At 44.4% G+C, this 25,753-nt stretch overlaps 1 protein-coding gene and 1 long non-coding RNA gene across 9 annotated transcripts in view; one reads left to right on the forward strand and one right to left on the reverse strand.

The window, feature by feature from the left end:
• The window catches only part of EPHA5 (EPH receptor A5), a 479,253-nt gene that overhangs the window by 164,927 nt on the left and 288,573 nt on the right, over positions 1 to 25,753 (reverse strand). The window lies entirely within an intron of this gene.
• LOC137506606 (uncharacterized) overlaps positions 1 to 25,753 on the forward strand; it is a 67,986-nt gene that overhangs the window by 38,893 nt on the left and 3,340 nt on the right. The window contains exon 2 of the long non-coding RNA XR_011020460.1: positions 490 to 542. This is a non-coding gene — a long non-coding RNA (uncharacterized lncRNA). The remainder of the gene's footprint in view (positions 1 to 489; positions 543 to 25,753) is intronic.

The following is a 25,753-nucleotide window of genomic DNA, read 5'->3' on the forward strand; positions in this document are numbered from 1 at the left end:
GGGCATATCACCCGGCATCAATGAAACTCGGCATATAAGACGACCCCTGACTTTTCAGATGATTTTCAAGGGTTAAAAAGTAGTCTTATACGCCAGAATATACTGTACATACCTTCTTCCAGGCCACTCTAAGCTGATCACTACCTAACCATCCTTCTGCCTTCTGTGCCCTTTGGATCATCTGCAATTCGCCTCGGAAAGTCCTCTGGTCTATGGTGTACCAAGTAGAATGCTGACGGACTGCGCCTGTGCTGACTGGCCCCGATTGGAGGACTTTTCAGGGCAAATTGTGGAGGATCCAGATGGCGCAGGAGGACAGCAAGGGAGCGATCAGCCTGGAGAGAGTTAGAGGAAGCCCCTGGTATGTTTACTTTTTTGTATATATGACGTTGTGCAATAAAGATTTGTTAATTTGGACTATGATGAATAGGTGTAAGTGGCCACTTGTTTGTCTAGAAAGTTTTTGATGTATATTTTTTTTCTCTCCAGCCCATCTCAAGTACACATTAACTACATCTACAACACAGCAACCACCTCCACCTGTAAGTGTGGCTCAGCTTGTAAGTTGCAAGTATTCCCAATTAATAAAAGTATTTGCTCAGTAAACAGCTCCAGAAGAACATTTTCAGTTCAGTTTTCAGTTTGTGTGACTAGACATTTGGATATGCAGAAGTTCCTCATCACATTTCATCACTGTTTGTGCTGATTTCTCAGCGGAACTCATTTTCCAAAAAGTAATTACAGGTCTCATAAATATTGCAACCACCTGCATGCCATTCCAAATTAACCAATAAATCTGTTAAGAACACCTTTCAAGCCTTGATGGAGAGATAATGTGAGTTTCCTGTTACTAAATTTTCACTGCTTAACATAAATAATTATGTATATATACAAAACAGAGATTTAACAAACCTGAGACAAGTGTGACACTTTGTGAGAGTTAAACAAATAAACCTCATTTACTTCTGACATGCAGGTATGATTGCCGCACACCAGTAGCTAAATCATGAATAAGTAAGCCCCTATGATCTCATAAAATCTAATCAAAAATATCTGCATTATAGACAGATACAAACAGAGCATACGATGACACCATATTATATAATAGACATTCCATCTGTCTGTCTTTCTATCTATGTATTCTAAATCACCTGTCAAGCCAAATATTTTATCAACCAATTATTATTATTATTATTATTTAGTATCTATATAGCAATGACATCTTCTGCAGCACTGTACAAAGTATATTGTCTTATCACTTAAGAGTCCTCCAGAAGAGCTCACAATCTAATCCTTACCATAGTCATATGTCTATGTATTTATCGTGAAGTGTATGCATCGTAGTCTAGGGCCAATTTAGGGGGAAGCCAATTAACTTATCTGTATGTTTTTGGGATGTGAGAGGAAACCCATGCAGACATGAGGAGAACATACAAACTCTGTGCCGATAGTGCCCTGGCTGGGATTTGAGCAAGAGACAGAGTGCTAATCACTACGCCACCATGCTGCCCATTAGACCAACAATCATAGTGTAACATTCTAAAAAAAAGCTTCTAAGTACTTCAATTCCGATGTAAACAGTGGTGGGCTAAATGAGGTGCCATGCTTCCCTCCAGCATTATGCTTGCATGAAATTATTAGCACTACTTTTCCAGTGACTGTTACTATGGCACCCACAGCCCACAGAACCAGTTCTGCATATCAGCTAGTGAAGAAGCAGGCACAAGTGTAAGGAGTGATCAGTGCTACCTTACTATTATTACTATCATTACTATTATTATTATTGTTATAGTGCAGTCACCAGTGAGGAGGAAGGTTTATGATATGGCATACTGTTCTGCAGTAAGGAAAAGAGCAGAATTGGTAAATGTGCTGTAATATGTACGAACAGAGGCTCCAAGCAGAGTAAAACAATGTTCTAAAAATGATAAAAAGAGGGAAGTCGAGGTGGACTTACCTCCCTCTGGTAGTGGACATATACTCAAATGCAGAGTAAAAAATATACAATTTATTCACAGCTCCATAAAATCGCAACGCGTTTCGCGGTCAACAATCCCGCTTCATCAGGCAGTACAGGAGCATATAAAACTGGTTCAGGTCCATAAAGCGTGTGAGCGCCTCTGTCTCTCACAGAGGCGCTCACACGCTTTATGGACCTGAACCAGTTTTATATGCTCCTGTACTGCCTGATGAAGCGGGATTGTTGACCGCGAAACGCGTTGCGATTTTATGGAGCTGTGAATAAATTGTATATTTTTTACTCTGCATTTGAGTATATGTCCACTACCAGAGGGAGGTAAGTCCACCTCGACTTCCCTCTTTTTATCATTTTTAGAACATTGTTTTACTCTGCTTGGCGCCTCTGTTCGTACATATTACAGCACGATTAAGTCCACCCCTGGTGGAGGGGTTCTTTCCCCATTTTCCTATCTACAGAGAGCGACTTTTATACCTGAGTGGGGTCAGGTACTAATACTCCCCACCTGCCTGTCAAGTGGTTACCTGATGGTAACCCACCTTTGTGAGTATAAGAACCTTTGACTTTACATTATATATTGAGCTTACCAGACAATATTGTACTATTGGGCTCTTGGTGTCCTCTGTTTTGTTTTTACAAGAATTGGTAAATGCCACAAAATGGTTTAATCATTTGAAGTCCCCAAGCTAACTGCCATAAATCGGGTATAATTTTTTACCTTATAGCTGATTCTTGATGCCTGTTTTAGCCTACATGGGAACAGACATTTTGATGGTACAGCTTTTCAGTTTACTTTGTTGTGTCCATTCTCAGCATATCATCTATAATATTTGACTGCCAGGCAGAATGTATTTCTAAACACTTTTTTTGTTTGTAGAAAGAAGGTATTCATGTAAATAGAAAGTGACCATAACAACAAACTAGCTATTCTGCACAGTATACTGACATATATTAAAGTGGTGCTTTCAATCTGCTTTCTTAATTGTTTTATTTATGTTTTAAATTATGGAGTATTTAAATGTTTCTGTTCATAGTTGCTAACTCTTACCTTGAATGCAACTGATAGGACTTTTGCATTAACTTTAATGGAGTCCATTTATGTACAGGATTTTTTTTTTATTTTTTATGCAATGTAATACGCTGCCTCATTCATGTACTGTCACTTACCACACAGTATGATGCAGCATGCTGCATGGCACTTAAAAATACATGCATGAGGCAAAATCTTAGTTTAGAATAAATCAATCGCTTCTTGTCCTTGGAACCTCCAGGGAGCTTTTTGCTTTAATATGAAATGTGGTCTTCCTTGGAACAGGAGATTAGGAAAAGTAATTAAAACTTTTCAGGAGTTCTCTTCCCCATACGTTTCTTTTTTTTGTTTTGTTTTTTTGGGTGGTGTGTCTCAGTCACTCTTGGGATGCTTACCTCACTTCCTGTTAGGATAGGAAATGATAGGAACACAGGAGACCAAAGGCAGGAGACAGGTTACTAACGCCTTGCTACTCAAAAATTATACTAATAATAATAATAATAATAATAATAATAATAATAATAATAATAATTAATGGCATCTCTGACTGTAAATTCATTATAAAAGCATGTCCACCATAAAGAAAACTATGAAAGCAGGCAATGCTGGTCTTCTTCTGAATATGTTAGTCTGGGCTTGCATAGGTTGCTGCTGGCATCTCTTTACAGCCCTAAGGGTATTTCCATATACATTTTGTAGTATTGCACTTGGTGTATTCATGAAGCTTTGGACAAGTAGAAATGTCATTGCTCCCTTAACATGTTACTATTCTTTTATTCGCATGCATTACCAGTGAACCCATATGCCGATGTCAGGAATATTTAAAGAGAGAAACAGTCCATGTGTTCATTACTTAGGCGGGCTTTTTGGTAGAATATCTATATATCTACAGGTGTGCTTATTTTTCTCTATTAAAGGAATTTTGATAGTATGCACTAGGGTTTAAATAAGTGCCAGAAATTAGGCAAGATTCTGCTTTCACGAAGATAAGCTGTCTTCAGGCTGAAAAGCTTAGTAAAATGTTTTCATTCCATATGTCTGTAAGCCAGAGATCTGCAGATGAAACCTAATATTCAACTTTAGCTCTTTTCAAATGTGCATCAAAAGTCCCTCTAGATCCTAAAGGTTAGGCAAGGTTCTTCATAGTTAAACACCGAGCTCTGGATAAGCAAAACAGGTGTTTTGCTAAAGGATGATGTATAGGCTAAGAAAATGCCATTGACAGATTGATCCGCTATCCACTGTAATGTACAAATAAAAACAAATAATACAAAGTTTTTCCTTCCCCGCTAACAGGAATACATTTTAGTTCCTTCTTGCTGATAAATCATATCTGTTATATAAAGTGGCACAATAAAAGGATTACTGCAGATACTTTTCATCAGCTCACCCAACGTTTCCTTTAAAGGAGACTTCCATGAAGCAAAAACATTTTCTGTAGTGCTACACAGAAAAAAATGAATAACTAAGCTCAATAGCTGTCTTTCAAAGGGGCACACAATCTAATAAGAAGACACAAAGAAAGGAACACAGAGAGCCCGGTATAGTGTAGTTTGTACTGATAATTGATCAGAGTAATGAAAGGTAAGTATAGTAATACTCAACAACCAGGGTTACCTCATAGGCAACTTCTGTAAACGCAGGTGGGAAGATTAGACCTGTCCCCACTCAGGATTAAGAAGTCGCTCTGCGTAGATCAGAAACAAAGGGGTAGTACCCCTCCACCAAGGGTGGACTCTAATGATGAATAAGAAAACAGAGGTGCCAAAAAGAGTAAAAATAGCTAACATAGTTAAAAATATGGAGGAGGCAGTGGTGGACTTACCTACCCAAAGCAGACACAAGAGCTGCTTTAAAAGTCACAGAAATTGTATTAGGATACTCCAATAATCATGCACCGCATTTCGCAGGTGTGATCCTGCTTCATCAGGCAATACATAAGGAGTAGTAGCAAGCAACAGTAACAAGTCTGGATACAATCTAATGTCACTATTAATATTATTTTTATTTATATAGCACCAATATCGTCTGTAACATTGTACGTAGTACAAAAAAAATAATTAGGAGCATAGATACATGAGAACTTGAGAAGTTCAAAAGTCTGGGCAATCAGGACATCCAACAATGAAAATATAAATACATACATAGATGATCCATGGTTTTTAGAAATCACCAATACTGGTACATGTTAAAAGGATACATTACAGCAGAGTAAGAAACACTAGCAGGAGGTCCCTGCCCTTGCGATCTTACAATCTAGAGGTTAGTGTGTTGGAGAGATTAGGGAAGGATAGAGATGGTCCGAACCTCTGATTTTCGGTTCGTGAACTTCCACAAAAGTTCGGTTCGCGCGAACTTTCATGAACCGCAATAGACTTCAATAGGGAGGCGATCTTTGAAAACTAGAAACACTTATGCTGGCCACAAAACTGATGGAAAAGATGTTTCAAGGGGTCTAAGACCTGGAGGGGCCATGGGGGAGTGGGATAGACGCCAAAAGTCCCAGGGAAAAATCTGGATTTGACACAAAGCGGCGTTTTAAGAGCAGAAATCACATTGAATGCTAAATTGCAGGCCTAAAGTGCTTTAAAACATCTTGCACGTGTATACATCAATCAGGGAGTGTAATTAGAGTACTGCTTCACAACGACACACCAAACTCACTGTGTAACACACCGCAAACAGCTGTTTGTGTTGTGACGGCTGTGCTAGACTGGTGCGCAACATGACCAGAGTGCAGGTGATGGCGGCTTTCCAGCCGATATGGTCGCCGGGCTGAAGTAGCTGAATGACAGAACAGTGACTGTCCAGCTGATCAAATTTGGTCTGTCCACAATGAAGCAATGACCTTATTATCGTGGGTGTGCCCCTCCCCCCCCCTCCCCCGAGACACTCATATAGCCGGCGGTCATTGCTTTATTATGGTACGCCAGCTCCTTCACCGCGGCAAGGTAATGATCACGAAGGGGAATTGGCACATATACATGCCTTTTGATTTGTTGTTGCAGCTGCAGTGCAGCAAGAAAAATTAGGCAGGCATGTACATACACCAGAAAAATGATTATAGCGGCCGCTGCTAGCTGGCCTTAAAAATTCAGAAATCCACCTAGAGTCCTGGACCCTGTTGGTGGTGGCGTAGAAGGCAGTCAAGCGGCCTGTGGGCAGAGGTGCTGTGTGGGGAGCGACTTAGTGTTGGGGCAGGCAGTCACACGGCCTGCAGGCAGAGATGCTGAGTGTGGGGACGGACTTAGTCTTGGGGCGAGCAGTAGGCCTCCGGGATCCATGCCTCGTTCATTTTGATAAAGGTGAGGTACTGAACACTTTTGTGACTTAGACGACTTCTCTTCTCAGTGACAATGCCTCCAGCTGTGCTGAAGGTCCTTTCTGACAGGACGCTGGAGGCAGGGCAAGACAGAAGTTAGATGGCAAATTGGGACAGCTCTGGCCACAGGTCAAGCCTGCGCACCCAGTAGTCCAAAGGTTCATCGCTGGTCACAGTGTCTACATCCACACTTAAGGCCAGGTAGTCAGCTACCTACCGGTCCAGGCGTTGGTGGAGGGTGGATCCGGAGGCGCTAAGGCAAGGTGTTGGACTAAGGAATGTCTTAATGTCCGACATCACCATGAGATCGCTGGAGCGTCCTGTCCTTGCCTGCGTGGACATGGGAGAAGGATTACTGGCACTGGTACCTTTATTGCATTGTGCTGTGACATCGCCCTTGAACACATTGTAAAGCATAGTTGCCAGCTTGTTCTGCAAGTGCTGCAGCCTTTCTGTCTTCAGGTGAGTTGGTAACATGTCCGCCACTTTGTGCCTATACCGAGGGTCTAGTAGCGTTGCCACCCAGTACAGCTCATTCCCCTTGAGTTTTTTTTATACAGGGGTCCCTCAACAGGCTGGACAGCATGAAAAACGCCATCTGCACAAAGTTGGATCCAGATGTACTATCCATCTCCTCTTGCTCTTCCTCAGTGACGTCAGGTAAGTCCTCCTCCTCCCTCCAGCCACGAACAATACCACGAGAACGTTGAGCAGCACAAGCCCCCTGTTATGCCTGCTGTGGTTGTACTTCTGCCGCCGCCTCCTCCTCCAAAGAAACACCTTCCTCATTATCCGAGTCTGACTCCTCTTCCCCACATGACTCTTCCTCCTCCTCCCCCCCTCTCTGCTGCCGCAGGTGTTGAGGAAAGATCTGGTTCTGATGAAAATTTATCCCACAACGCTTCCTCCCATAACTGTTCCTCTTCACGCTCCTCCACAGCTTGATCCACAACTCTACACACTGCACGCTCCAGGAAGTAAGTGTACGGGATCAAGTCGCTGATGGTGCCTTCACTGCAACTCACCAGGTTGGTCACCACCTCAAACGGCCGCATGATCCTGCATGTATTTCACATCGGTGTCCAGTTGTTGGGCCAGTACATCCCCATCTCCCCGGATTGTGTCCTTCTACTGAAATTGTAGAGGTACTGGGTGACGGCTTTCTCCTGTTCTAGCAGGCGAGAGAACATAAGGAGCATCAAATTCCAGCGAGTCGGGCTATCGCAAATGAGGCGTCTCACCGGCATCTTGTTTTTTCGCTGAATCTCAGCAAAGTGTGCCATGGCCATGTAAGACCACCTGAAATGCCCACACAACTTCCTGGCCTGCTTCAGGATGTCCTCTAAGCCTGGGTACTTTGATACAAATCTTTGAATGACTAGATTCAGCACATGTGCCATGCAGGGTATGTTTGTCAGCTTTCCCAAATTCAACGCGGAAATGAGATTGCTGCCGTCGTCACACACCACGTTGCCAATCTCCAGCTGCTGTGGGGTCAGCCACTGATCCACCTGTTTGTTAAGAGCAGCCAGGAGAGATGGTCCAGTGTGACTCTCCGCTTTGAGGCAAGACATGTCTAAGATGGCGTGACACTGTTGTACCTGGCATGCAGCATAGGCCCTGGGGAGCTTGGGCTGTGTAGCTGGAGAGGAGATCGCAGCACCAGTAGAGTAGAACTGCCACTCAGCCCAGGAGGAGGAGGAGAACGACAGCAAAGAGGATGTAGCAGGCGGAGAGGAGGTGGCAGGAGGCCTGCCTGCAAGCCGTGGAGGTGTCACAAGTTGGTCCGCTGCATAGCCACGTACTCCCTGCTTGCCATCGATCACCAGGTTGGCCCAATGGGCTGTGTAAGTAATGTAGCTGCCCTGACCGTGCTTGGCAGACCAGGCATCGGTGGTCAGGTGGACCCTTGACCCAATGCTGTGTGCCAGAGATGACATCACTTGCCTCTCAACTTCACAGTACAGTTTGGGTATCGCCTTTTTAGAGAAATAAATGCGGCCTGGCATCTTCCACTGCGGTGTCCCAATGGCCAAAAATTTACGGAAGGCCTCAGAGTCCACCAGCTGGTATGGTAACAGCTGGTGAGCTAACAGTTCCGCCAACCCAGCTGTCAGACACCAGGCAAGGGGGTGACTGGCAGGAATTGGCTTCTTCCACTCAAAGATTTCCTTCATGGACACCTGGCTGCTGTGGGCAGAGGAGCAGGAACCGCTCAAGGGCAGAGGCGGAGTGGAGGAGGGTGGCTGAGAAGGTGCAAGGGAGAAAGCGGCTGAAGATGATGCACCTGAAGGAGGAAGAATAGAAGGAGGGTGGCTTTTATTTTGTGTGCTGCTTTTGCTCAGGTGCTCTTCCCATTGCAGTTTGTGCCTTTTCTCCATGTGCCTTCGTAAGGCACTTGTCCCTACGTGGATGTTGGCCTTTCCATGGCTCAATTTTTGGAGGCAGAGAGAAGGCATTGCTCCGATCTGAGGCGGACACACTAAAAAATTTCCAAATGAACCCCCCTTGGGTGATGGCACTATGGTGGCATTAGCAGCTGACATTGAAGGGCATGTTGGCTGGCTGTACATAGGTGGCGATAAATGCCGCCGGACACTGCCACCAGCTGTTTCTGACGATGAGCTCCCCCTGCTTCTTTCAGGAATTCATCTCCTCCTACTCCTCTCTGACTCCCCCTCTGAACTGTCCCCCTGTTCATCTCCTCTATTGGGAACATACGTGGAATCCGTATCATCGTCATCATCATAGTCATCCTGCCCAGCTTTGTTTGCCTCAAACACCTCCAAAACTGCACCAACAGCAGGTACGTCATCATCCCCCTCCGCACATGTTACGTCCATAGTGTCGCCTAACTCAGACATATGAGGTGGTGTAACTTGCTTAGCACCTTCATCTGGTTGTAACAATAATGGCTTTGCATCAGTGATTTCCCCACTAAATAACTTCTGTGAACTGTCAAATGTAGCGGATGTGGTACTTAGCACTGGTAGCACTGGTGGCTGCGGACGATGAGGTGTTCTGTGTTAAATAGTCAACCACGTTCACTCTTGACAATCTTGGGAGTTGATGGGACATGACTTCTTCTGAGCACTGTACTTTGGTACAGGGTCGTACAAAATCACATCACCATGACCTCGCACAGATCTGCCGGGTGGCCTTCCTCTGGGTCAGCCTCTACCTCTGCCTCTACCTGTTTTGTCCGTTTTGTCCATATCGGGGAGGATGAAGTGAAAGGTATGCACTGACTTGAGTAATACAATGTGCAGTCACACAGGTGCAGTTAACAGATATGCACGGAGTGGTATATCACACTGCGTGCACTCACATAAGTCGGTGGGTGCACTGAACACAACAGGTAGGTATATGCAGTGATGGGTATTACAATGTGCACCTGTCACACACAGACAGGTACCAGACAGGCACAGTGACACTGCGTGCGCTCATGTAGGTGGGTGGGTGCACAGTGAACAACAGGTAGGTATATGCAGCGGGTATTACAATGTGCACCTGTCACACACACAGGTAGTAGTCACTGAATGTGCTGGGCCTGGCAGTGGCACACACAGTAGGAATTACTTGTGTTGCATAGGCAGCCTTGGTGTCAGTGGGACACACACACACAAAAAAAAATAGATCACAAGAACAAGATTAGCTCTCAAAAGAGCTGTTGTGGGGAGCTTTTTTAGCAATAAGAATCAGCAAGAATCAAGCTAAGAAGCCTACAAGAGCCTAAATAAGCTTTCCCTATGAGAGTCTGCAGCAGCTATCCCTTCACTAATTACTGCAGGCACACAAGTGAGTGAAAAGCCTGACGCTGCCTGCCTTTTATAAGGGGGGGGGGGCTCCAGGAGGGAGTGTAGCCTGATTGGTTACAATGTGCCTGCTGACTGCGATGTAGAGGGTAAAAGTTGACCCTCATGATGCACTATGGGGACAAATCGAACTTCCGGAAAAGTTTGCGGTTCTCCGCGATCGTGAACCACGGAAGTTCGCCGGGAACCGTTCGCCGGCGACCCGTTCGGGCCATCTCTAGGGAAGGAGACACAGGGATTAGCAGGCAGTGAACCTCCAATTCTACCAATAGAAAATGATAGGCTTGTCTGAACAGGTGAGTTCAGAGTACTTTGAAGGTTTCCAGGTTCAGAGCATGATGGACTGGGTGTGAGAGAACGTTTCAAAAGAGGGGTGATGTTTCTGAGAAGTTTAGGGCCAATTTAGGAGGGATTCCAGTTTACCTACCAATATTATCCAGGGCTGGATTCAAACCTGCAACTATAATTTCTGGTAGAACTCAATGGACGAAGTGCTAACCACTGAGTCACCACACCATCCAAACCATCCATAATACTGAAGTAGTCTAATAGATTTAGAGAAGTAGATAAGAGAGAACAAATGAACAGAGCTCAGTCATATGGAAAAAGTGGGAGTCCGGTAACAGCCTAATAGCAAATTTCATTCAGCCTGTTCAAGCAGTCAGCAGCTTTGACATAGGCTTCATCAGTCATATTATCCACAATAATATTGTACAGTTCAGAGGCAGTTTTATTGGAGAAGAAGTGGGTCATCTTATTCTCAAGGTACAACACCATTTGAATGTTTTCTGGACTTCGATCCCCTACTTGGTATAACAGTGATAATAGCACAAGCATGGTGAGCATCATCATTTGGCAGAAAAGGTATTTACTTGGAGATGGTGGGAGTGGAGTGTAGTAGACAATAACAGCAGTCTTGGATTACAAGGAGTGAATCCCTATTTCATTAATGTCTTTACAGAAGACGGTAGATATTTATTGGTCATGGCCATAACAGATAAATATGAATAATATGATAATAATGAATTATGGGAAAGAAACTGAGTGATTAGTTTATATAAAATGTTTCTATTATAAGCAGAGCCGGTTCTAGGGATGATGGGGCTCTGGGGCAAAATTAATCTGAGGGGCCCCATTACCCATTTTGGTAGAAGCCCCTTTATTTTAGCAAATCCCCTCATAGCTGCTCAAGTCGACTGACACCCCCCTCCCCCAACTATATAGTGCCCTCTCTGGGGGATATGCATGCAAGATGAACTGGAAGCCTGCTATCTAAACCCTAAAAGTGACCCTGTAGAGGGGTTTGTGGGACAGGGAATATGCATGCAAGATGAACTTGAAGCCTATCTAAACAAGCCACACCCCCCCCCCCCAACTACAGGGTCACTTTTAGGGTTTAGATAGCAGGCTGCAAGTACATCTATCATGCATATCCCCCCCCCCCCCCAGGGTTTAAGGGCAGGCCTAAGGAACCCCTCTCCGTCACTTTTAGGGTTTTTATTGCAGCCAGGCCACTTTTAGGCATTATGTTGCATGATGGCTGCCTGGCCAGGCTTCAAGAACCCTCGTACCCACCCCCCCACCAGAGTGGAGTATGAGCATTTGACTCACCACAGCCAGGCAAAACTCAGCCAGGCACATCTGACTCCATCGGCAGCAGCCAGCAACAGGTATGGAAGCACTGACATGACGTCCATGCCCGCGCTACATGATGGGGGAGAAGCACCACACTATAGCTGGCTGCGTGCATGTAACACAGCCAGGGAGCAATGGAGACCAGGATGCCACCAGCCGCCACGAGGAGGAATCAACTATATACTGTCTCCGCTCGGCTCCTTTCGACTCATCACTGCATCACCGCCCGCACTGGCACCACGGCAGACCACACACACTGCGCAGGTGGCAGCCGGCCAAAGCATCTGACGACTGCCGCGGCCTAAACACAGGACATCTTTGGCTGTCTGGCAAAGGGGGCCTAGGGCCCCAAAGGGGCTCTGGGGCCCAGGGGCAATTGCCCCCTTTGCCTTACTTGTAGCACCGGCCCTGATTATAAGACAATGTTTTCACTATATTTTGAATGCTCTTTTTTTTATTTATAAATAACCCCTTAACAGTAATCATAATTATTATCACTACTACCCCCCCTTATTGATGATACAGTTATCAATAGGAAACTGTAAACCAGAACATATTTTTTAAAGGGGAACTGTAGTAAAAATAACATAATAAAATTGCTCACTTTTTAAAATATTAATTTATAAATGATTTAGTCATATTAATTTATCGATTATTTAGTCAGTGTTTTCCCATTGTAAAATCTTTCCCCTCCAATTTACATTCTGAAATTTACCACTGGCAGTGACATCTTTAGTTCTGCCAGGTGATGCCAGTTCGTTACTGAGAGTTCTGTGCACAGAGGGAAGATATTGCTTGCTAGGCAGCTGGAAAAAGCCATTATTTCCCACACTGCAACTAAGCTCCCAGACAGCAAACAGCGAGGACCATAGTCATGACAGTACACTGTGGGAGGGGTTTCACCACAATGGCCTCAATTCACTAAGATCATGCTGGAGATAATAAGGTAAGAGAAAACGTACCTCCACACAGTGAGAGAGTTATTTTATCTCTTCATTCCATAAGTTACCTCTTCTGTAGTTAATTTACCTCCTCTGTAGTTAATTTACCTCCTCTGTAGTTATTTTCACACGCAGTTAATAAACAGCCTGTCTTTAACTTTGGAGTTATTTTAAGGATTGAAGAGTTAACTTAAAAGGACTCCGAGCAGTGCAGAAACTATGGAAAGATGCATATCATTTTAAAGCTCTCTTTCTCCTCTTTCCAATGATATATAAACCGCCGCCCTACGCCTTTTAGTTTTCGCTATTTTCGTGATTAAATTTGCCGCGGCCGCGATTTTAATCACGAAAATAGAGAAAACTAAAAGGCGTAGGGCGACGATCTAGGTGTCGCCAGAAAGAGGAGAAAGAGAGCTTTAAACTGATATCCATCTTTCCATAGTTACTTGTATTACACAGGACGACACTTTCCCCAGTGTCAGCAGCTCCATTCAGCAGAAAAAGTCGCCCTGTGTAATACAATGTAACGATGGAAAGATGGATATCATTTTAAAGCTCTCTTTCTCCTCTTTCTGACGATACCTAAATCGTCGCCCTACGCCTTTTAGTTTTCTCTATTTTCACGATTGAAATCGCGGCCGCGGCAATTTCAATCGCGGAAATAGCGAAAACTAAAAGGCGTAGGGCGGCGGTTTATATATCATTGGAAAGAGGAGAAAGAGAGCTTTAAAATGATATGCATCTTTCCATAGTTTCTGTACTGCTCGGAGTCCCTTTAAAGACAGAAGAGTTAACTTTAGGTTTGCCTGAGGTAAAATGTTTCCTGAATACTACATGCCTCGTCACCATGGTGATAACTCTAGAAGAGTTATTAAAGACAGGAGATAAGCTTAGTGAATTGAGGCCATTATCAGCCAAACAGACCAACCCCCTCCCACCCCCCACCCGGCACAAAGGGAGTGTCAGCTAATTATTGGGATGAAGTTCAATCCTTGATTGAAGCTCCTTTTTAAGTTTTAAATGGAAAACGTAATAATATACTGTTCTATCACACAGATGCAGGCATACAAAATCATTTTTCATGTTATAGAAACATAAGAAGCTTTGTTAGCTGCTGGGGGCTAGAATACCAGAAAGACCCTGTCTGCACACTATCTGTGAATGTTAATACATTACATTCACTGTGTCACTTTTATCTTTGTCTAGAAGCAAGTGTAGTACATTCAAAGTAATTTTAATTAACACATTCAATCATGATGTGGAAGTTCATGCCACTAATAATATTTCTGGGTGTAAGTGCAATCATTAGGGGAAGAAATCCCGTATTCCAGATAATATGTAATTCATTTAAAAAAGGTCATCTTTTTGCTGAACGTGACTTCATGGAGATGGGTTTGTTCACTCCTAAATATAGTGACAATTTTTCTTTCTGGGGTCATTCAGTGAAAAGGCAAATTATAAGAGGTGGGGCATACACTCCTATGCTCAGCACAACAGGTTTGATTGCGGCAGCCCCAACATTGCTAAAACATTACTTCGCTGATTGGTCACAGAATTCCTGTAGGGATCTATTCTACAGTATGACTGGACAGGTGTATGTTGGCATCTGGGTTCCAGGTGTGGGATGGGTCATCACAGAGTCTCAAAGAGGGTCATAAATAGATCAATAAGTGGTGTGTTTACTGAGCACTTGTTGAGCCACAGAAAAGTGGTAGCACATCTGGCCAGATAGATTTTTCCTCTAGACATCTGTTCCACAAAACTCTCTTCCCATAAATCACAATCCCCTGCAACTCATTCCACCACCTTTGCTTTGTGCAAAAGGCAGGATATTATCAGGCAGTCAGGAGACATACTGCAAATTGAGGGTGCCACAGAGAGCATCTTTGATGACTAAGAGCAGAGGGGAAAGGAGGTGTGGGGGAAGAGAGAATTTAGGAACAGTAAGCACCTTAATCCACATCCCTTACAAGCCCAGTTCCTTCAACTACAATGCATATTGTTTACACAAAACATAAGAACAATTCTAGTGAAAATTGATTATTTAGGCTAGTATCTGGGTAAATGCAAGGCACTCATACCAAATATTGAAATTAATATTACTTCATATATATTACCACATATACCCACAAAAGTCTAAAAAATAGGCCAAAAGTTATGACCTGCCGAAAGGCTGACATCACTAATGTGCCACCATAGCCCTCCATGAAGAGCATGCGTTAGAGCATGCTGATGGGTGCAGAGTGCACATGGAAGCATGGATATCCACCTGTCCTTTTTTACTTTTTCTGTTTTTATATGTATATATTTAGCATAGCCAAGTGGAATGTACACTAATCCAATGGACAGGGTTATTAGTGATAGAAAATACATCCTAGATGGAAGAAACTAATAGCTTTTATTTTGTTATGTTATTTAAGGATACTCTCTAAGAGGAATTAGTATTGCTGTCAATTTGGATACCTCTTTTTTTCTCTCTTCTGTTGTTATCTTCTTTCCTTATTTGTATCTATTAATAAATCTATGGTGTAATTTATTTGCAAAGACAACAAAACTTTAAATCCCCTCCCCCCCATAAAAAAAGTTCCTGGATAATTAGGAGTAAGGAATGGGCCAATTTCCATGACAGCGCCTATTTGCACTTCCGGTTTGAGGCACAGTGCACGCATGGTTGAAAGGGGTTCTTTCAGCGGTGTACTGAGCAGGGTATACAGAACTAATTAGGTGTTGGTATTAAAAACCACCTCCATGCAGCCACCAATGGAGATCTCAGCTCAAGTGTTCTTTCAGGAATATATCAGCCTGTAGGCTCTATCTGGCACATTTGAAAGAGAAACTCCGACCAAAAATTGAACTTTATCCCAATCAGTAGCTGATACCCCCTTTTACATGAGAAATCTATTCCTTTTCACAAACAGACCATCAGGGGGCGCTGTATGACTGATATTGTGGTGAAACCCCTCCCACAAGTAACCCCTTCCACAAGAAAAGTTCAAACTTTTGGCAGTTTCCTGTCTGTGAACCTTGTTGCAGCTGTTTCCAACTGCCCAAAACCATGCAGCAGCTACATCACCTGCCAACAGTAAAATGTTCACTGGAGTTCCTCTTTAAACTGTTTCCCATACACATACAACACGTTCACAAACATGTACATATAACACTTACTTACACACTATCAGTATGTGTGGCCATGCATAAAACATTCATAATGTTGCACTAAGAAGGATTCTCCCAGCACATCAAATATTTTTAAAAAAAAGTTAGGGCCCTCATTTTACAGTAATACCTTTAACTCTCTGCATTAGATTTATTAGGTTACAAAGCACCACTTTACAAGCAACAGCTAATGTATCAGTTACAGAAAAATGTTATCATGTCTCCTACACAAAGTGGAACAGCATATTGATGTAGCAAACATCACAGCCACTGAAATGTAAAATATGGATTTTACAATCCAAAGATCCAAACAATAATTACTTTTAATAAACCTGAGCACTTCAACTCTATTAAAAACTAAACACAATTAAAAATTTGCATAATTCTCAGTCTGCTGCCTACTTCTTTTGTAAACTCCAGTGCACTGAGCTAGTTCTGTTATTAGAAAACAATGATTGAAAAAGGGCAAATACTGCTCTAGCGGGCTAGTGTTAAACCCACTGATCTTCACAAAATTACATATCAGCTGACACTAGGTAATGTGCTGCTGGATACTAAAGTAATACAAATTAACAGTTTGACACACTCACAAGAACCTTGAATAAAAAAAAAAAAAAAGAACGAAGGAGTGGTTAAACCAGCTGAATTACTCAAGTGAATGTCTTGTGTAGTAAATAGCCACTAAACATACAATAAGGTCCCATAAATATGGTCCCCCACTGCCAGCTAGTTTTTTTTTTTGCTGACAGGCCCGACAGGACTAGCCACGCGTAGCATCCTCCGCCTTCCCGACTGCAATTAGCACTATTGCGGGCGCAACGTGTACAAAAATACGCGTTGCTGCATATCTATGCGTTGGTAATGTGGCAACGCGTATTTTTGTACATGTTGCGGCCCGCAATAGCGCTAATTGCAGTCAGGAATGCGGAGGAAACTACGCATGGCTAGAGTTGAGCCGAAATTTTCGTAATTTCGCGTTACTATAATTACCCATGCGAAATTTGCGATTACGATGCGAAATTACAGTAGCGTAATTGCCATTAAAATCGTAATTGAAAATACCGTAAGCGTAATTTTCAACGCGTAATTTTGCGTTTCGTTCATACCGTAATTTCGCATTAAACCATACCGTAATTTCGCGTTAAACCATAACGCTCCCGTATAATATAAAAAAGCCGCCGACTTTAAGGGTTAATAGCAAAGCCCCCTTAAATGCTAAGAGCATCAAATTTGGAGAATATATTCTCCAGGAGCCCCATTGGTCCTTAGCAGACCAATGGGGTTCCTTCAAATCAGAAGGAACCCCATTGGTCTGCTAAGGATCTATGGGGCTTCTTGGAGCCCAAATTCAAAGATGCTTAGAGAGCTCTGAGCTATATAGCTCAGAGCTCTGTCGGGTCCGTGCAGGACGCTAAGTCCCGCCGGCTCCCGCTGCCCTCCCCGCCTCTCCCACATGTCACCCACATGTCACCCACATGTGGGTGACAGATGTGGGCGGGGTGGACAGCGGGAGCCGGCGGGGACTTAGCGTCCTGCATGGACGCGTAAGTGTATGCGGCGGCTGAGCGGCGAGTGACGTTGGGTGCGGCGTAGTTACAATGTAACAAAGTTGTTACATTGTAATAACTTTGTTACATTGTAACTGATAAAACATTTCCGAGGCTATTGCGAGGGATCATTTATTTAAAGGGACAGGTAAGTATTAATGGTTAATTAAGAATATTAAAGGACTTTTTTCGTGGTTATGTTTTTTGTTCAATTAAAATACTTTTTCTAAGTGTTTGTGTGTTTATTTACTTTTAACTCTTAAAGGAAATGGGTAAGGGGTACAAGTACCTCTATACTCATTTCTCCTGGGAGGGGGGGTGGGCATCTGGGGGACCCCTTTTTAAAGGGGACTCCCAGATGCCACCATGAACCCCCCCCGAGGAAATCGCGGCCTCCACCTCCACCGCCCATCGGAGGTGGAGAAGAGCCCCTTGTCCTTGGATTGGACAAGGGCTCGGAGGGGGAGGGGAAAGCTTGGCTGCCCCTCCCCTTCCGAGACCCCCCAATCCATGGACCATGCGGGCTGGTATAGTCAGGGTGCGGAGCCCCACGCGGCCGGTGCTCCACATTCTGGCTATCCCAGCCTGCATGGGGGACAAGGGTTTAAAGAGGACTGGGAGGGGGGACCCCACGTCGTTTTTTTTATATTTCCCACACTCAGAACGAAGTAAGTAAAACTCTTCCCACTTGGGGGAATCTATGAAAATAATACACTATTGTTACCTGTGCAAAAAAAACTGACATTTTCCGAATTTGAAAGACATTTTTCCACTTGAAACTTAAAAATCGATTTTCTCAAAAACTATAAGGTCTTTTTGAAAAAAAAAATTTCCTCTTATTCCCACTGATCCCCTTAATATACCCTGGGAATTTGGTGTTCCTCAACTTCAAGCAGGCTTTGCTATTAACCGTTAAAGTCGTCGGGTTTTTAAATGTATACATTTTTCCTTTGAAAATTTAACATCGATTTTCTGAAAAACTATAAGGTCTTTTTGAAAAAAAATTTTTTCCTCTTATTCCTTCTGATCTCCTTAATATATTCTCCAAATTTGAGGCTCTTAGCATTTAAGGGGGCTTTGCTATTAACCCTTAAAGTCGGCGGCTACCTAACATTGATCCATGCGTCAACTTTTCCGCTTGGGAGCATGGCCATACGCATTAATTTCGTAATACCCACTGTAATGCGAAAATTAAGCGAAAATTACGCTTACGCAAAATTTCGTGAAATCCTTCTTCATTACGATTATGTACTTACGGCCATAATCGTAATTACACTAATTACGCGAAATTTTGCGAAATCGTAATTACGTCATTACGCTCATCTCTACGCGTGGCTAGTCCTGTCGGGCCTGTCGCAAAATCGAAACTAGCAGGCAGTGGGGGACCAGAGGTTTAGTGAGTGGCTGCGAGGGCACAGGACTGCTGCAGGGGGCTGGTAGAAGCCCCAGGTGAGTAAAATTAAATTTTTTTCTGGCTTAAGTGTCCCTTTAAGACAATTAAATTGAGTGAGGAGCACGCCTGGTGGTGAATTAAGCCCCATCTTAGGCCACAATGCAATTTGTGGCTATGGAAGTGCAGACTGTGTATTTTATATTGTGTAACAGAACTCTAGCTAGCGGAGGTGACTCCAAATAGTGTCAGTGCTCCACAAGTGAAGTCCCCAGAAAGGGAGGGATAGTAACAGATATAAGCTCCTCAAATAAGATCAGCTGCAGAGACTGGTGTTCAGTGGATTGCATCCTCTAAACTCTGCACTCAGGGCCGAGCCTGGGCGGGTGCTGCGGGTGCAAGGCACCCAGGCGCGTGCCTCTGAGAGGCGCCGCCCGGCCGCCGCTCTCCCCCTGTGGCTGAAGCTCGCTCGCTCCCTCTAGCCGCCGGCGCCGCCGCGTCAGACCTCGATCAGGCAGGCGGGCGCTAGGACCTAGCACGCAGCACTGATATGCGGAAGTGACATCACTTCCGCATATAGAGCGGGAGCGTCCAGCGCCTTCTTACTGGTCGGGTCGCCCGCTGATTGAGGTCTGAAGCTGCTGCAAGGTGAGGGGGGAGCGGCGGCGGCAGCGGCTAGAGGGGAGGGGAGCGCTCCTGTCACTAACTACCTAAACGGGGACCCTATATCCCCTGGCTACCTAGACTGGGCACATATACCCCCTGGCTACCTAGACTGGGCACATATACCCCCTGGCTACCTAGACTGGGCACATATACCCCCTGGCTACCTAGACTGGGCACATATACCCCCTGGCTACCTAGACTGGGCACATATACCCCCTGGCTACCTAGACTGGGCACATATACCCCCTGGCTACCTAAACTGGGCACATATACCCACTGGCTACCTAGACTGGGCACATATACCCCCTGGCTACTTATACTGGGGCACATATACCCCCTGGCTACCTAGACTGGGCACATATACCCCCTGGCTACCTAGACTGGGCACATATACCCCCTGGCTACCTAGACTGGGCACATATACCCCCTGGCTACCTAGACTGGGCACATATACCCCCTGGCTACCTAGACTGGGCACATATACCCCCTGGCTACCTAGACTGAGCACATATACCCCCTGGCTACCTAGACTGGGCACATATACCCCCTGGCTACTTAGACTGGACACATATACCCCCTGGCTACCTAGACTGGGCACATATACCCCCTGGCTACCTAGACTGGGCACATATACCCCCTGGCTACCTAGACTGGGCACATCTACCCCCTTGCTACCTATGCTGGGCACATATACCCCCTGGCTACCTATGCTGGGCACATATACCCCCTGGCTACCTATGCTGGGCACATATACCCCCTGGCTACCTAGACTGGGCACATATACCCCCTGGCTACCTATGCTGGGCACATATACCCCCTGGCTACCTATGCTGGGCACATATACCCCCTGGCTACCTATGCTGGGCACATATACCCCCTGGCTACCTATGCTGGGCACATATACCCCCTGGCTACCTATGCTGGGCACATATACCCCCTGGCTACCTATGCTGGGCACATATACCCCCTGGCTACCTATGCTGGGCACATATACCCCCTGGCTACCTATGCTGGGCACATATACCCCCTGGCTACCTATGCTGGGCACATATACCCCCTAGCTACATATGCTGGGCACATATACCCCCCAGCTACATATGCTGGGCACATATACCCCCTGGCAACATATGCTGGGCACATATACCCCCTGGCTACATATGCTGGGACATATACCCCTGCCTACATATGCTGGGACATATACCCCTGCCTTCATATGCTGGGACATATACCCCTGCCTTCATATGCTGGGACATATACACCTGCCTACATATGCTGGGACATATACACCTGCCTACATATGCTGGGACATATACACCTGCCTACATATACTGGGCACATATATCCCTGGCTATATATTCTGGGGACACTGGCTGTTTGTCATTATGTGCATTTACTGGTGAAAATCTGTCTCTTATTATGTGCATTTGCTGGTGAAAAGCTGTCTCTTATGTGCATGTGCTGATGAAAAGCTGTCTTATTATGTGCATTTGCTGGTGAAAAGCTGTCTTATTATGTGCATTTACTGGTGAAAAGCGGTCTCTTGTTATGTGCATTTACTGGTGAAAAGCGGTCTCTTGTTATGTGCATTTACTGGTGAAAAGCGGTCTCTTGTTATGTGCATTTACTGGTGAAAAGCAGTCTCTTGTTATGTGCATTTACTGGTGAAAAGCAGTCTCTTGTTATGTGCATTTACATGGGGAAAAGCTGTCTCTTATGTGCATTTAGTGGGGAAATTTTGTCAGTAAAAATCTTTTGTCAGTAAATTTTTAGGTATTTGTCAGTAAAAAATAACGTGAAAGGGTGGCAACACTGGCAGGCTGCGTGGCGCAACGGGAAAGATACAGGCAGCCCACCTTGGGCTTGGCAGGGGGGAGGAGCCGACATCAGCGAGCGAGAGTAGGGTGGCCGCAGGCAGCCATAAATACGCAGTGTGTGACTGCGTCGCACTCGCAGAGCCTCTCAGCCTGAGTCAGTCCAGAGACTAGCAGACTCGCAGGAAGCCAAAGCCAGCCAGGAGCAAGCCCATGGAAGAGGGGTAGGAATGGGGTATCACATCAAGAGGTGGAAGGTGTGGGTGTGATTAGGCAGGACATGGGTGTGGTTATGTGGTTGGGCGCGGTTAATTTAACCACTCCCATAGGCGCCAGAGAAAATCTTGCACCCAGGTGCCAGGCACCCCAGGCTCACCCCTGTCTGCACTGTTCTGTTTAGAAAAAATCTGCATCTCTCACCAACTCAGCATGTCTCAGTGGCCAACAATCCTTTCTCCTCCAAAAAGTGGAGACAAACGCTTGTAGTCCGGTGTGCTCTATTAATTGGACGAAGGAAGATAATTTATCTCGAATTTGAAGACAGAAAGCATGCACCATCTAGTCTGCTGCAAAATGAAGCTATTTTTACTGTAATCCACATTCCACATGATACATACAATAACTGTATCCAGATAAGGGCTCCTAGTAGATGTCACATCATGTGTGGCTAATGGAGCCATGGAGAGGGTTCAAAGGGTGAGTGTGGTGCACTAAAAGCCGTTTCATGTGCAATACTTTTGATCATGTGGAGTCCAGACTCCTGTTACATCTACTATGAGTGCTTATCTGGACACAGTTACTGTATCGTGACGTATATATTGTGTGGAATGTGGATTACAATAAAATAGCTTCATTTTGCAACAGACCGGATGGTGCATGTCTTCTATCTTCAAATCACACATTATAAATGTCATTATTAAAGGGATACTGTAGGGGGGTCAGGGGAAAATGAGTTGAACTTACCCGGGGCTTCTAACGGTCCCCCGCAGACATCCTGTGTTGACACAGCCACTCACTGATGCTCTTGCCCCGCCTCCAGTTCACTTCTGGAATTTCTGACTTTAAAGTCAGAAAACCACTGCGCCTGCGTTGCCGTGTCCTCGATCCCGCTGATGTCATCAAGAGCGCACAGCGCAGGCCCAGTATGGTCTGTGTCTGCGCAGTACACTCCTGGTGACATCAGCGGGAGCAAGGACACGGGCGTGCAGGCGCAGTGGTTTTCTGACTTTAAAGTCAGAAATTCCAGAAGTTAACTGGAGGCGGGGCCGGAGCATTGGGGAGTGGCTGCGCCAACAGAGGATGTCTGCGGGGGACCATTAGAAGCCCCGAGTAAGTTCAGCTCATTTTCCCCCGACCCCCCTACAGTATCCCTTTAAATTATCAGCTATGCTTCTGTTGTAATATTTTGTAATATTAATGTACTTGGGTCAGCTGATTTAAACACTGATTCGCGAGTGACTTTGAATTTTAGTGTGCTGTATGCTTTTGCATATTTTGGTAAATTTGACTACTGATTTCCGACATTTGTAAGTGATTTACACAATGGCATTTACAGTATTTATTAAGTCTGTGCAGGGAGAGTGTAACAGAGTAACCAAGCAGTTCAGGGTGACCCAAACTACTAGGAATGTATAGGGGGATAAAAGGGACCAAAAGCCCTCCTACTAAAAAAAGCAACTCTCCATAAGCTCTTTCATAGCCATATGTATGGTTTGCAAAGTGAAAGCTTATTGAAATTGTGAATCTCCAAATCTGATACAAAAAAAGAAAACAAAAAAAAAACATTTTGGAAAGACTGATACTGGGCAGCTCAATTTATCTTGCAAAACACGGGCAACCTGCAGGGGTGGTTCTTCAATGAAGCAAGCGGCTCTCCTCCCCCAATGTCCCCCTCTTCGAACAACCCCCTCCCTAGATGTGCGGTGACGCTTCACTCACCTACTCCATCCGCCTGTCCAACACCCTGTATCCATGGCTACAGAGGTGCCTCATGTGACCTGTTACGTGCTGCGGGGTCACATGAGGCACCACTGTAGTCAGAGAGGAAGCAGGACTTGATGTGTGGCCGGTGATTCCATTGCTAATCTGCATGTGGTGCTGGTGCAGCACATACCCGCCACCCTGGAGATCAGATACTGTGGGCCAGCAGGGAAGAGATGCTGTCTTAGAGGAAGCAGAGGGAGGTAAGTGTAGTGCCAGTGCCTGCAACACACAGCCCGATGTGTCTCTCCTCTCCGATCTATCTTTGCACACACACATGGAGGAGGGGGGAAGGGGCATCCTCACAATGTATTGCTTCAAGCAGCATAAAGTCAAGAACTGGCCCTGGCAACGAGTACCACAGAGCAGGGCCTCATTATATGATACAATATATCATTTCAATGTTGTGATGGCTGGGACTAATGGGGAAATACAATGGGGGGGGGGGGGGTATTTATAGTAGCATAAGCATTGCTTATTTTAAAATTATAGGTCATGGAACTGGAGAAGTAGTGTATTTTTTCTTTTCATTTTTTTGTATTTGCCTATAAAATGCATAGAAAATAAAGTAATTATTGTAATAGAAAATACAGTAATTAAAGTAATTACTGAAAACAAGTCTTGCCCACAACAAGCTTAATTTGTGGTGAAAAAAAATATATATATCATTTACATTTGATGAGTAGTGATAAAATTATTGGCGAATTAATGGGACGAGCGCTGATGGAAAAATTGCTTTCGTCCTGAAGGTAAAAAGACCTGCGGGCTGAAGTGGTTAACTAAACATAGGCTCATCTTTATAATTTTGTCTGAATATGTAAAATGTGTTTGTGTTGGTGAGTGCCAATACTGATTTTAATGTATTTTAAAAGATATTATTATTATTTTAATTAACACTTGCACAAAGATCACAGGATATAGGAAATTGGCAATGCTATATTTATTAATATTGGCTATATAGCCAGTAATGTGCATTTCTTGTGGCATGTGGAACACAGAAAAGCTGGCTTAGCCAGTTGAAGTGCAAATGGATGCTGGACATTGACAGCAAAGCAGTTAAACAGCCATTGACAAGTCACTAGATGAGCTTTGTGGGTTATTACGCTGCTGGATTTCAGGAACGAACCATAAGGAAGGGCATTACCCAGAAACATTGTGCCTTGATTTGTGGCTCTAATATGCTTGTAATTTGGCTAGATTGTGCCTATATCTCTTCATGGATAAAAAGGATCATTGCCATTCCTGAATATAGTCGAGCCCATTCCTCTGTGCATTATTTACTTAAACAGCTGTTAAACCATCCCCATAGAGAGGTGCAGTGGCCGTGAATAGTGACTCTAATACAAATGCTAACCAAAGCTTCTGAGCTTAACATTTTTATCTCAATGACTTTTTATCTATAAACTGAGTTGCTTTGTTTTATTTTTATTTTAGTTTATACATGCATGGACCCTCCTCCACAGCTGGAAGTGTGGCCAGAAGATTGAAATGGACCAAAATCTGGAACAATGGGCTCTAGGAGGATGTCGGAAACCTCTGGACTAGGTTGCTATATAATGCAACCAAGGGGTAGGGTCTATAGCAGGCATGGGCAAACTCGGCCCTCCAGCTGTTACGGAACTACAAGTCGCACAATGCATTTGCCTTTATGAGTATGACTGTGGCTATCAGACTTCTGCAGTGCATTGTGGGACTTGTAGTTCCGTAACAGCTGGAGGGCCGAGTTTGCCCATGCCTGGTCTATAGCTACGTGTGGATTAGCTGTTGACACATGATGTGGTTACTGCCCAGTTTAAAAGTCACATCTAACATCTAGCAGTCGGTTGCTGCCTGCTCAGATGTACATGCAAGGGGCAGGCAACAGTCCAATGCCATGTTGAGTGCTTGATGCTGCCTGTAGACTCAGATTGGGATTACCAAAGCTGCTGCCAGTCACTTAGTTTGCATAGTGAGGAAAATAAGTATAAGGGGTTCCCACTCTGTGTAACTAAATACTTATGCAGGAACAGAAAATATCTATGCATGCACTTGCAGAATATAGATTCCATCACTGAAAAGAAGAGCAATTTGTGTTTATGGTCAGATTAGAAACTTAAAGGACCACTATAGCGAAAACAATTGAGCAGTAGTTGACATCTGACAGAACAGACAGGTTTTGGACTGGTTCAACTCCTCATGAGGGATTTTCAGAGTTTTCTTTGTTTTCAGAAGCATTTCCCAAACAACAATTGCTAAGTTTAACTGCCAAAGTAGTAAGATACCAACCAGCCTCCCTACTTGATTGCACACTATTAGAATTAGCAACTGCCATTCAGGGAATGCTTTTGAGAACAAAGAAAACCCAGAGAATCCCCCATGGGGAGATGGACAAACTGGTCCAAAACCTGTTGGTTCTGTCCGATTTTCACTGCTTACTTTTTTCAGTTGTAGTGGTCCTAAATAAAAGTTGTGCAGTACTAATATATTGTTTTTCACTATGAAG

The sequence above is a fragment of the Hyperolius riggenbachi genome, chromosome 1 (genome assembly GCF_040937935.1).
Source record: "Hyperolius riggenbachi isolate aHypRig1 chromosome 1, aHypRig1.pri, whole genome shotgun sequence".
Lineage (NCBI taxonomy): Eukaryota > Metazoa > Chordata > Amphibia > Anura > Hyperoliidae > Hyperolius > Hyperolius riggenbachi.